Raw genomic sequence first — 13024 nt, 5'->3', positions numbered from 1 at the left:
AGATATTAGGGTCTTGAGAATGCAGAGGATCTTGGAAAAGGCCACAATCTTTTCCCCCCTCTCTTTAAAACAAATATTAAAGGTGGGAGATTGACCTAGGGTAGCAACTCAGGAGAGAGTGCTGAGGGAAACAGAGGTGGGGGGGGCGCACAGAGCTTATTGTGTAAAGGAAGAGAGCCTTAAACACAAATAACAATGTCATCTTCGATATTCGTGTGAACTATGAAGAAAAATTCGAAGGGTGTCTACAAAAGATAAGGGATAGAGGACGGTTTAGACCAAGGGAGTAGGAAAGGCTTCTCTGTATAAGAAGTGACTAAACAGACACCTGACACATGAGTAAGTTAGTCAAATGAAGTGAGGGAAAACATTTTGGGCAGAGGACATTCCTGGTGAAATCAAGTATTCCAAGAACTTTCAACAAAGCAAAGATGCGGGGCAGGTGGGTAGGGAGTGGAGTAGGTAGGGGTATCTTTAAAGTCTCAGGAGGGGATCACAGGGTCTCTACCCACTACTGGGATAGATTAGTGAAAGCTTTGGTATTTGGGGGCTAAAGTTTCAGGATTTGCCAGTCAGTTATGGGTCATAAAGTGGTCTCTGAAGGTGCGATGATCAGAGGTCCTGAGGTAGGAACTAATCTTGGGCCTTCTCTGTCTCAGAGGCTCCTAGTCTCGTGGTAGATTCTTCAGGTTTCTGCTCCCTCTTCTCACCCACTCTCTCATCCTTAATCTGGCAGACCTTCTGCACTGGGTTTTCAAACTATCTGTTCATTTCCCACCTGGCCCTTTTCTGCCTCCCCATCTGTACATTTCCCATGTACATCTGGAAGGAATAGCTCAGGTCTCTTGCCTTTACTAGAACCAGCTTGGGCATTTTATGCCTATTCCTTTACTGAAAACTATTTTTCTTTCCTGAAATTCTATTTCTCATATATATATATATTCACCTGGAAAAATTCTGGAAGTCTAAGCAGTAGTCTACTTCACAGTGCACTTCTATTTCCTTCACAAAGCTTTCCCAAGTCCCTACAATCAGAACTCCTATGTTGTCCATTACTGCCCATCCCATGGTAGCATAGTCTGTTTGCTTTACAACGTTTTATGCGCACCCAGGTCTTCCAAAACTTAGTGAGCCTGTCCAGACATGAGCCGATTATATCCATACCTTCGTAGGCCCAGCCTCTTGTGTTTTCTTCTCTCCTTTCCTACAGCAGGAAGTATTTGTTCACTCAGATTAATCAGTAGCTTGGCCAATTTTTAAACCCCCACTCCTTGCTATATTCCCACTACTGTCTGAGGGTGAGAGTCACCTGGGTGCTTGTTAAAAAAATCAGATTCTGGATTCTACCCTAAACCTAAAGAGTTATATTGTTCAGGGGCAAGAGAACAAAAAATTGTATTACCAACAACTGCCTCAGGTTGTTCTTGTCATGACAGAATTGGGAAAATGTTACTGAGTATTATTTAGGTCAGAGAATTATCAGGTGCACCCTAAGCTAAATGTTTGTTCACTTGCCTTCCCACCCCCCGCCACTCCGTGTAGCTGAACAGATGTTGTCACAATAGGACTTGTTTTTCTGAAGCCTCCAGTCCATAGTCTCTCATGGTGAACCATGAGAGACTATGGACTCTGAAAAACAATCTGAGGGGTTTGAAGGGGCAGGGGGTGGGAGGTTGAGGGAACCAGGTGGTGGGTATTAGAGAGGGCACAGATTGCATGGAGCACTGGGTGTGGTGCAAAAACAATGAATACTGTTATGCTGAAAATAAATTAAAAAAAAAAAGAAGGAAGGAAATATGTTTTAGATACAGAAGTGCTTCAAGATGGATGTTTGGAACTGGGAAAGGAGCCTGGACTGGAAACCTAGAGTAGAGAGATTAGACCAGAAACCCAATCTGGGAGAGAGTTTGAGCAGAATAGGAGTACTTAATTATACCAGAAATGCAATCCTCACAGTTGTCCTTATAAAGTAGGTTTTATCTACATTTTGCTGGTTAGGAGACTGAGTTTCAAAGAGGTCAAATGACATAAAATCACACAACTAGTAAGCATAAAAGCTCCCAAATTATGTGTGATTGTGTACTCATTTAACAACTACTCACTGGATCCCATGTTCAAGGCACCTTTTTTGAACATAATCTGTCCTTTTTTCTAGCGTCTTTTAAGCTTTTCTCTTTTTCTTTGGTATCCTAGTTCAATTGTGATGACACTCGTTGATTCCCTTTGTATTTGTTGGGATTCACAGGTTTTTGTTTTTTTGTTTTTGAAATCTGTGGCTTTAGTTTCTTTGCTAGAAGCTGCCCTAAGTTCTCTGCCATGTGTCTACTAACAAGACTGAGACTTTCATAACAATCATGGAAATGACATTGCTTCACTTTGCCATATTCTCTTGTAAAGATTAAAGTCAAAAGTCCCTTCCCCTACACTTGGGGGTGGCGTGGAAGAAAGTCTTAAGAGCCTGTTCACTACAGTCTATTGTTAGGCTCCCTGCTTTGGATTTTTGTACACCGGGAATCGCAATGCAGTCAAAATATTTTAAATTGGGGAATGTGCAAGTGCCTTCAGGGCAAAAGCAGCTCCCATGCCTTCTTAGGGCTGTAAAGTCTTCCCTTCCCTTTTGGGCATGATAATTCCTTATTGTTTTGTCATCTCTTCATTGATCTTAAGAAAATGTGTCTTATATTTTGTCCAGCTTTTCTCTCTCATGTTGTTTTCAGCCAGAGGGTTGATCCAAATAATCTAACCCACCATTACTGGAAAAAAGAAGTCCTGATTTAGTGTTTAGAAGATCCATTCAGACTGCCGTTTGAGGAACAGTCTGTAAGGATGCAAGTGTGGAAGCAGAAAGATAAAGTAGTTATTTTAGAAATCCAGATGAGATGATGGTGTCTTGGTATAAGGTGGCGACAGGAAGAAGGATAACACATTTAAAAATATTTAAGGGGGTTATGTCTTCATTTTCTCTCAAGTGTAATAGTTAAGGTGAGGGCTGTATAGAAGCTCATTAGGGCTATACTGTGTGGTGTTACGTTTCAGTATTTGTTTACCCTTCAGCTCCCCTGCAACCATACCTACCATCAGACAGCCAGTTTAAAGCTCTCTGTAGAGTCTACCTATAAATTTTTAGAGGACAATCCCTGAGCTAGTGTAATAAACTTCCATGCACTACAGCAACAATATAAAAGGGTTACCATTTTTCTATAGGGAGTATGGTAGGGAGGTAGCTCTCTAGCCTCAGAGGTGGATGTCCCACAGAGTCCTCTCCAGGGAGAAGTCACTTAAGACAGTCTGCTGCTTTGAATTGGGTTTGTGGCCTAAACATCCTCTCACCCTTCATTTTCTAGGTTTGAGAAGTTGGTGTTGTTCTTAATGTGGTTCTTTAGGTCACTGACACTGTGTCGCAAACTACTGGTCTTTGTGTTCCCTTCCGTTCACTCTACATCACCTTCATTTAGGCGACTCAGGCAGGTTGGCCTGGGTTTCTTTGTTTCACCCCCTCTGCTGTTCTGCAGTATTTAATAGCAGCCTTGAGGGGAACATTCCTATCTCTTCCAGGAGCCTACCCTTGCCCAGATTTAATACCCTAGATCCCCACTTCCCTTCCCTAAACCCGCAGTTGGATCCCTGCTTTACTCCCTGACTTCATTTCATGCCACTTTCTCCGCTGGTTATTATGTTCCAGCTCCCTGGGGCCTCTGTTTCCTGAACTCACCAAAGTCATTCTGCCCTAGAGCTTTTCCCTCTCTATTCAGTCTGCCTGGAAAGTTCTTTCTCTAAACCTTCCTGTAACTGACTCCTACCCACCACCCCAAAGTCCCTGAATCCTCTCTTGGGTTCAGCATCCACAGATTAAATGAACACCGGAGTTATGTAGATCCTGCACACCAATCAGAGGAAAAGGTTAAGCACGTTATGAAACATTAGGGAGGGCAGGCAAGCCAGTCTAAGACACTAGAAGGCACTGCCTCGCTCCTGAAAACAATGGAGTGACCGTTTTTGCCTGTGCATATTTTATTCCACTGAGCAAAGCAAGTCCTTTCTAACTCTGCTGTGGTCTTAATGTTGTGTTTCCCAAAATTCATAAGCTGAAACCTAACCCCCAAGGTGATGGTATTAAGAGACAGGGGTCTTTGGGAGTGATTAATTTGGGCAGAGTCCTCATAAAAGGACAGTGCCCCTTAAAAGAAGCCAGAGGAAGCTCCCTTGCCCCTTCCAACATGTGACATTACAGAAAAAGATAGGCCATCGAGGAAGAAGGCTCTTACCAGTTACTAAACCTGCTAGCACCTTGGTCTTGGACTTCCCAGCCTCCAGAACTGTAAGAAATAAATTTCTGTTGTTTATATAAGCCACCCAGTCTACCATATTCTAGTAGAGCAGTCCAGAGTGAGGCTCCCAATTTCTAAATTGACTATTAGTCTGAGCCAAGGCAGGGCCCGCAGAGAGGTGTCTGGGATGCCGAAGAGGGACCTAGAGACTTCAGGCCCAGAGTGAAGAGCATCTGATTTCCTGGACTTTACCAATGAGGAGGGAATAATTTTTGAGTCTGGGGACTTTATTTTGTAGGCTCATCAGGCCATCACCTCTGTGACCTTTTGTCATGGAATCAGGTCCTGCCATAATTATCTTTATTCTAGACTGGCCAATTCTGGCGTCACTAAAATCTCAACCAATCCGTTGTTTGTACTCAGTCTTTTACTTGATCTAAGACTCTAGGCAAATCATTTCACCTATGAACTTCTTTGTAAAAAAGGGGATAAGGCAAAACCATCTCCTGACATTACCAGGATTGTTGCAGGGAGGGGATTAGAATAGGGGAAAGCACTTTGAAAGGGTTAATGAGACATAATGTGATTAGGAGGTAGGATTATGATCACAGCTATCTGCATTTTGTCAGCTCACAGTCACAACCTAATCCAATAGTTACACCAGTGTCTTCCAAGTCCTGCTGAGTGAGAGGCCTGCCAGTCATCAAAACATGTTAGAATCAAGGTTTACCCAGGCAGCTACTTCTGGACTCCACAGCAACATGTTTTTCCTTTCCCTGGTGAGCTCCACAAACCGCCCCCCCCCCCCCCCCCGTCGCTTAAGTGAGCACGCTGGCTCTTCTCCTAAATCCCCCTTCTTACCCTAACACCCGCTCCCCCGCCACCCCCCTCACCCCCGAAGGAGAACCTTCCATTCCTCTTCTGCTTGCCCATCTGTCCCCCTTTCCTATGGATCACTCACTCAAACTGCCTTCTCCCTTTCCTCCCCGTTTCTCTCCCTTCCCCTCCTGGGGTCCCAACGCTTCCGAGCCTCCCCAGAGCTCACCCTCCTCCCCTCTCTACCGCTTCCCTGTCCCAACCGCCCATTTCAGCCAGCGACCCTTCTGTGCATCAGCCTCTCTCCCTCACGTTTCAACCGTCCTGACCTCAGCCGTTTCCCCGCGCGTAGTTCGGGTTCTCACCAGACGTTGGAAGTTCAACGCTTTCAGGCGCCCGCAGATGGGTGGGGGCCCGGGGGCGGGGCGGCCGCGGCCGGGAAACGCGCGTAAAGCCTTATCCGTAGGGCTGGCCAAGGGCAGGTGACCCGCAGGTCGGTACCAACGGGAACCCGAAGGTGTGTGGCAGGGCCTGGCACCGAATCACTTCCCCTGAGCACACCTCGTATCTCTGCGGTTCCTCCCGAACTGGCTTGGGTCAGTCTGTCCTTCAGGGCCTGCCCTTGAGAGAGCCTTACTGGGAGAGGAAGACCAGACCAGTGACACCCAGTACCCATCCGTGGGGGCCAGATAAAATAACAGATTTGATCGTTGCTTTCCTGACTGTTAAATCATAAATGTTAAAGTGATTATTTGAGGAACACACTAAATATGCTGATAATGAAATTGTACCTCTATAAGCACCAGCAGTACTTGCTCCTTTTGAGGCCCAAATTCACCTCCAGAAGCAGCCCATTCAAGCTGGGTAATTCCATAGACAAACTAAGTGGAGGCCTAGGTACCTCTCAGGGAAGATTACACTTTGAACACAGACATACAGTTTTACTCTCCTTTTAAAGCCCACTAAAACTGGGGTGCCTGGGTGGCTCAGTGGGTTAAGCCACTGCCTTCGGCTCAGGTCATGATCTCAGGGTCCTGAGATCGAGTCCCGCATTGGGCTCTCTCTGCTCAGCAAGGAACCTGCTTCTCTCTCTCTCTTTCTGCCTGCCTCTCCATCTACTTGTGATTTCTCTCTGTCAAATACATAAAACCTTTAAAAAAAAAAAAAGCCCACTAAAACTGTTGTAAAGGGTTTTTTTTTTTTCTCCTAATGCATTATTTGCAATATGAATGAAAGTGAGAGCACGCTAGGAAACAGGATTCCCTCATCTACCCTAGGCCAAGATGTAGAACACATCCCCATCTCCTGTGCTCTGCTGTCCTTTGGCACCATGCTGAGCATTGTCCTGATCCTTCAACTGACTTTAAAGGGATTTTTAAAGGCATAAATCCTCAGAGATGGTAAGAAAAAGAGGAGATGACATTTTGGAACCTGAAATTCCAAATAGGTGGACAGGTGTCTAATGACTTAATAGAAACTGTAACTGTAGAAGGTAAGCAAAGAAGTGCCACAACGAAATGATAGAACTCTCAAAAGGCCTAGGAATTGATGTTCAAGTTATCTCTGGAAATGGAATAGAGGGAAAATAAAAAAAGATTGGTTGAAAGCTATTGAGAAGATGGTACTGCTCTTTTTACCAGACAGAAGCAGGAGATCTGTCTGGAGAAGATAAAACTGACGGTCCTTCAGGCACAGTTGAAGGATAGGGACACTTAGGTTTACTAAAAGCCTAGTAGCCCACCCCACTGCACCCTGCGGTCTTCTCCTACTGGCTCCCCAGGTGATGGGTTCCATGCCTTTATTCTCTATCCAGGAAATAGGAAAAATTTTCTCTAGGAGATCTGATCAGCCACAAAAGAAAGACTTAAAGATCCCAGCATCTGGATTCTCCCAACAGTCCAAGCAAATCTCTCTACAATGTAGCTCCAGCTTGCCAAGCTCCATCCACTGCTCATAACTTACGATTGGCTATTAGTCCTCCACTATTAAATTAAATCTTGTGCTTCTGTGAATAGGACTGACATGTATAGCCAACAAAATTCCAAAACTGACAGCCACTAAGTAAAGCAAAAGGTCAGAAGTCAAATGACTTTGAGCTTCATAAAAACACCATCTTCGGGTGGTTAGGTTATAGACATTGGGGAGGGTATGTGCTATGGTGAGTGCTGTGAAATGTGTAAGCCTGATGATCCACAGACCTGTGCCCCTGGGGAAAGTAATAATTATATGTAAATAAAAATAATTTAAAAAATAAAAAGAAGAACACCATTTTCAAAATGTTGGTAAAAATACCCTGACCTAAGAGTGCCTAGGTGGCTCAGTCTGTTATGCTTCTGCCTTTGGCTCAGGTCATGATGCCAGTGTCCTGGGATTGAGTCCCACCCACATTGGGATCCTTGCTCAGCAAGGAGCCTACTTCTCCCTCTGTCTGCTTCTCCCCCTGCTTGTGCTCTCTCTGATAAATAAATAAATAAATAAATAAATAAAATCTTTTACAAGATCCCGACCAGACTATAAACCCAGCGTGAGGTAGAATTAGGCATATATAGACAAGCAAGTTTTCAAGATTTTACTTTCCGACATGAGGAGATGGAGAGGAGAAGGGAGTTAGGGAAAATTGAAGGGGGAGACGAACCATGAGAGAATGTGGACTCTGAGGAACTAACTGAGGGTTTTGGAGGGGAGGAGGATGGAGGTTTGGGTGAGCCTGGTGGTGGTCATTGTGGAAGGCACATATTGCATGGAGCACTGGGTTTGGTGCATAAACAATGAATTCTGGAACACTGAAAAAAATTAAAAAAATAAATAAAAATTAAAAAAAATTGCCTTCCATGCATTGTTTCTCTAGAAGCTATTACAATATATTATGGCTGAGACTAAGGTAAAGTGATGAGGTAATTTTTTTTGCCTTGGGTGCAAAATTTAAAGAGGCGCCAGAAAATTTAGCGATTAGGATAAGGAATATTTTAATGCAATATTAAGAAAACAATGAATGCAAAAATAAATCCATGATGAATGAAATATCAAGATTATAAAATAAAGATAGGCTCCAACAGGGCTGGGATTATGGTGAGGGGAGGCCAAGTCACACAAATGCAGGTGTATGTCCTGTCTTTATTAAACATTTTGATATTTTGTTGGTTGTAGAAGTCAACCCTACTTTATGTGGGACAGGACTACATAGGGACATGAACACGAGGAGGTGAGCATCATTGGAGATCACTCTGGAGGCTAGTTATCATGGTAACAGTTATGATTTTATTGAGTGGAAAGGGGGGTATAGGAGTATGTATGTCAGGTGGGCTGGTAGTAGAAATGGGAATTAAACTCTTATTTTCCCTGGTAGATAGTCAGTAGATAATACTGCCAAAGAGGAGAACCGAGAAGTAATGTTAGCATTTTATTAAAAGATACGGATAAATACTAAAAAAAAAAAAAAAAAGCTAAAAGATTTGAGAATGATTCCTTCTGGAGAAGGAAAAATGGAGAGGGTCAAGGGCAGGGGGCTGGGGACTGCTATTTATCTTAATGTTGTAGAACTAGTGTTACATATATTACTAATAAAATTTATAGGTAAATCAGGGTTTGACACTTAACAGTCTCTGGAGTTCTCATCATGGGGAAGGCAGAGGTTTATTGGACTTTATCACATGATGTTATGATTCAGTATTATTCTTACTTTAGGTTAGATAAGTGGGTGCTACAGTTGTCTCAGTACCTCAGGGTCTCTAACAATCCTCCTGGGCTTGTACATTTTCCAGGGTAGATAGCTGCTCCATCTCATGAGACCCTCACAACTACATAGCAAGACATGAAATACACCCAGGTCAAGGATACTGGCAGATGAGGGAAACTGAGGCTCAGAAAGGGAAAGTAACCAGTCAACGTTAATCTTTCTGTAGTTAGTAAGGGGCATTGAAGTAGACTGGGTACCAGATCCCTCCAGGGAGACCAGTTTTCACAAGGAAACTGCCATTAGCTCCCTACAGTGTAGCTGCTTTTTGGTCTCCTCTGACCAGATTCCCACTTTTGTTGTCTAGTTCTGGTTGGGTCTGCATCCATTCCAATTTGGTGGGTGCAGCTCCTCCCTGACATGTGTGGAGGTCCCTCCATCTCACCAGCCACCATAACTAAACATTCCATGTTTAAAACCAGACTTTACTGACGCAACCCCCATCCCCCATTGCTCTTGCTCTTGCCTTTTCTGGGCTGGACTCGAGGTCCACACACCTAGGCAGCCCGGGGGAGTGTTGCTCATTACTCCAGGGATGACCAATTCTGCTAAATTTGGAGAAACTAGGGAGTTGCTTCTGGTTCGAGAAAAGGGGTTTACCCCCTGTCCACCAACTGAGTCCTGCCTTGAAGGCTCTACCCTTGTCCAGGTGGGGTCTTTGCACCTGCCTCTCCCTGCCCACACATGATGTTGTGGTCCTGTTTCTTGAAACCTAGATGGGATTTTGTATCTGACTGGGAATCTTGTGTTTCTGCCTTTCTTATGTTGCTCAGAGCTTGTTTCATGATGGGAAATTGGACAGCCTTATCACTCAAGCCAGCCTTATCGTTCAAATGTCTACTTCTCAAGAGCCCTTCCATGTCTTATCTCTTAGTGTTTATATGCCTAGGTTCAAAACTGTTTGGTTAAGACAAAGTACTCCTCCAGTGGGCCTAATTAGTAAACTATGTCATTCCTTCAAATTGTGGCTACATGGCTGGGCTAGATTTTGTTTCCAAAAGACAGGGCCCTATCAAGCGGAAGGTGTTGATCTTTGTGTATGGTGCTAACAATGGACAAAGAATCTGGGTGACCAAGGGCCTCCTCAGGTTGACGGATAGGGAATAAGCCTCAGAGAACAGTACACAGTTAAAGGAACACTGCTAGAATCTACAATAAGAGGTACCATTTCCAGGAGGTCCCTCTTTAAGGCATTATATCCAGCAACAAAGTTTTGACCCCAGCTGGACCCACTTTCTTCCTCAACCTTTTACTTGCTTTCCTCTCCTCTCACTTGTCCTCTCCCAGAAATAATTTGAAGGAACAAAGTCTTTCCATAAAACATCCCTTGCTTCTCACTAGTCAGACCTGACTAACCAAGACCCTGGATTGAGTTGACTATGAAAGGGGTCAGCTTTTGGCCTAACGTCCTCCTTTATTCATGTTCGCTGTGATGCTTCCTCTTCTCTGGTTTGACCCCATATCTGAGACTTAGCTAGGAAACCTGCTTTCTTGGAAGTTTTGAGGGCGGTAAGATTTTCAGAACAGTTGCCCCTCTTGTTTTGGGGAAGTGAATCTTCAGGGGCTTTCCTCCAGAGATGGTAATTCCAGAAGTGGGGCTTGCTGAAGGATCCAGGTCTGCAGAATTATAGACTTACCCGTTTTTCTACTTTGAACCCTGAGAAGAGTCCAGAGTGGCTCCCAATTGCTCCCAATTCCCCAGCCTTGAATGACCTCTCTGGCAGATCAGAGTCAGGATGTGTAGTGAAAAGAGCATGGGCTTTGGGGTCAAGTAGATCAGGATTCAAATTCTGAGTCTATCACGTTCTAATACCATCTCTTAGCAGATTCCAAGCCTATTGAACGCAGCATTCTGCTCCCCTGAGTTGGGGGTGCCCTCTGTAGAGGATCTTATTTCCTGGTGCTACTCCTGCATGTTGGTGTTAAAGCAATCTTGAGTCTATCCCTTCTTATGCTATATGCCTGCTACAATGATAAGCACTTTGAGCATTGTTTTATGTAACTGGCATAAATATAATTATGTAAATGGCAGTGTGAGTTACGATTCTGACACTAATTACCTTGTATTCTTTTCCCCACACCAATAAGCAATACTCTGATACCAGCTGGATGTCCTTACAGCGTAACTCAATCCTGACATTATCTACCTAGAGATAGTGTCAGATCCCACAGATTAAGGGCTTAGTCATGCAATGGTCCTCTTACTTCAGATGCCAATTTTAAGTCCAACTTGTCACCTGTGCTTCTGACTAACTGGCTATAGATTGGATGTTCCAAAATCCCTTCCTTGGATTCAATTAATTTGCTAGAGCATTCACAGAACTCAAGAGAGACATTTTACTTATTAGATTACCAGTTTATTATAAAACAATATAACTCAGGAACAGCCAGATGAAAGAGATGCATGGGAAAGGTCTGGGCAAAGAGCACAGAACTTCCACATCCTCTCCAAGTCTTCCATGCCACCCTCCCCAATCTCCATGTGTTCACCAACCTGGGAGCTGTCCAAAGCTTGTCCTTTGATTTTTACGGAGACCTCATTATGTAGGCATAATTGATTAATCCATTGACCATTGGTGCTGGAACTGAATTTCCAGCCTACCTCCTCTCCTTGAAGCTCAGAGAGTAGGACTGAAAATTCTAACCCCCAATCACCTGATTGGTTCTTTTGGCAACCAGTCCAATCTTTTTTTTCCCCCTGTGTTTTAACTTGTAGTTAGTTAACATACATGGTAAAATTGGTTTTAGGTGTAGAATTTAGTGATTCATCACTTACATATTCATCACTTACATACACCCAGTGCTCAGCACAAGTGCCCTCCTTCATGCTCCTCACCCATTTAGCCCACCCCCCACCCACATCCCTCCATTGGTTTTGTTTGTTTTCTAGTTAAGAGTCTCCTGTGGTTTGCTTCCCTCTCTCTCTCTCTTTTTTTCTCCTTCCCCTATGTTCATCTGTTTTGTTTCTTAAATTCCACATATGAATGACATCATATGGTTTGTCTTTATCTGACTTATTTAACTTAGCATAATACCCTCTAGTTCCATCTACATCATTACAATGGCAAGATTTTATTCTTTTTGGTGGCTGAGTAATATTCTGTTACAGATATATACATACACATATATACACATAAGTATATATACATGTATATATGTGTGTATGCGTATGTGTATATATATACATATATATGTGTATATATATATATATATATATATATATATATATATATAGTGTGTGTGTGTGTGTGTGTGTACCACTTCTTTATCCATTCATCCAGTTGATGAACATTTGGGATTTTTCTATAATTTAACTATTGTTGATAATACTGCTATAAACATCAGGGTGCCCCTTCAAATCAGAATTTTGTATCCTTTGGATAAATACCTAGTAATGCATTGCTGATGATAGGGTAGTTTTGTTTTTAACTTTTTGAGGAACCTCCATACTGTTTTCTGAGTGACTGTGCCAGCTTGCATTCCCACCAACAGCATAAGAGGGTTTCCCTTTCTCCGTATCCTCACCAACATCTGTTGTTTCCTGTCTTGTTAATTTTAGCCATTCTGACAGGTGTGAGGTGTTACCTCATTGTGGTTTTGATTTGTATTTCCCTGATGATGAGTGCTATTGAACTTATTTTCATGTGTCTGTTGGCCATCTGTATGTCTTCTTTGGAAAAATGTCTTTATGTGTTCTGGCCTTTCCTTTATTTTTAATTTTTTTAGATTAACATATAATATATTTTTTTTCCAGGAGTACAGGTCTGTGATTCATCAATCTTATACAATTCACAGCACTCACCATAGCACATACCCCAGTGTTCATCACCTAGCCACCCCATCCCTCCCACTGCCCTCCCCTCCAGCAATCCTCAGTTTGTTTCCTGAGATTAAGAGTCTCTTATGGTTTGTCTCCCTCTCTGGTTTCATCTTGTTTCATTTTTCCCTCCCTTCCCCTATGATCCTTTGCCTTATTTCTCAAATTCCTCATATCAGTGAGATCCTATGATATTTATCTGTCTCTGATTAATGTATTTCACTTAACATAATAGCCTCTAGTTCCAGCCATGGTGTTGCAAATGGAATGATTTTGTCGATTTTTTTAATGGCTGCATAATATTCTATTGTATATATGTACCATATCTTCTTTATCCATTCATCTGTTGGTGGAAATTATGGCTCTTTCCACAGTTTGGTTATTGTGGAC

This window comes from Neovison vison, chromosome 7 (genome assembly GCF_020171115.1).
Source record: "Neovison vison isolate M4711 chromosome 7, ASM_NN_V1, whole genome shotgun sequence".
NCBI classification, from domain to species: domain Eukaryota; kingdom Metazoa; phylum Chordata; class Mammalia; order Carnivora; family Mustelidae; genus Neogale; species Neogale vison.
This window is presented reverse-complemented; position numbering follows the sequence as displayed.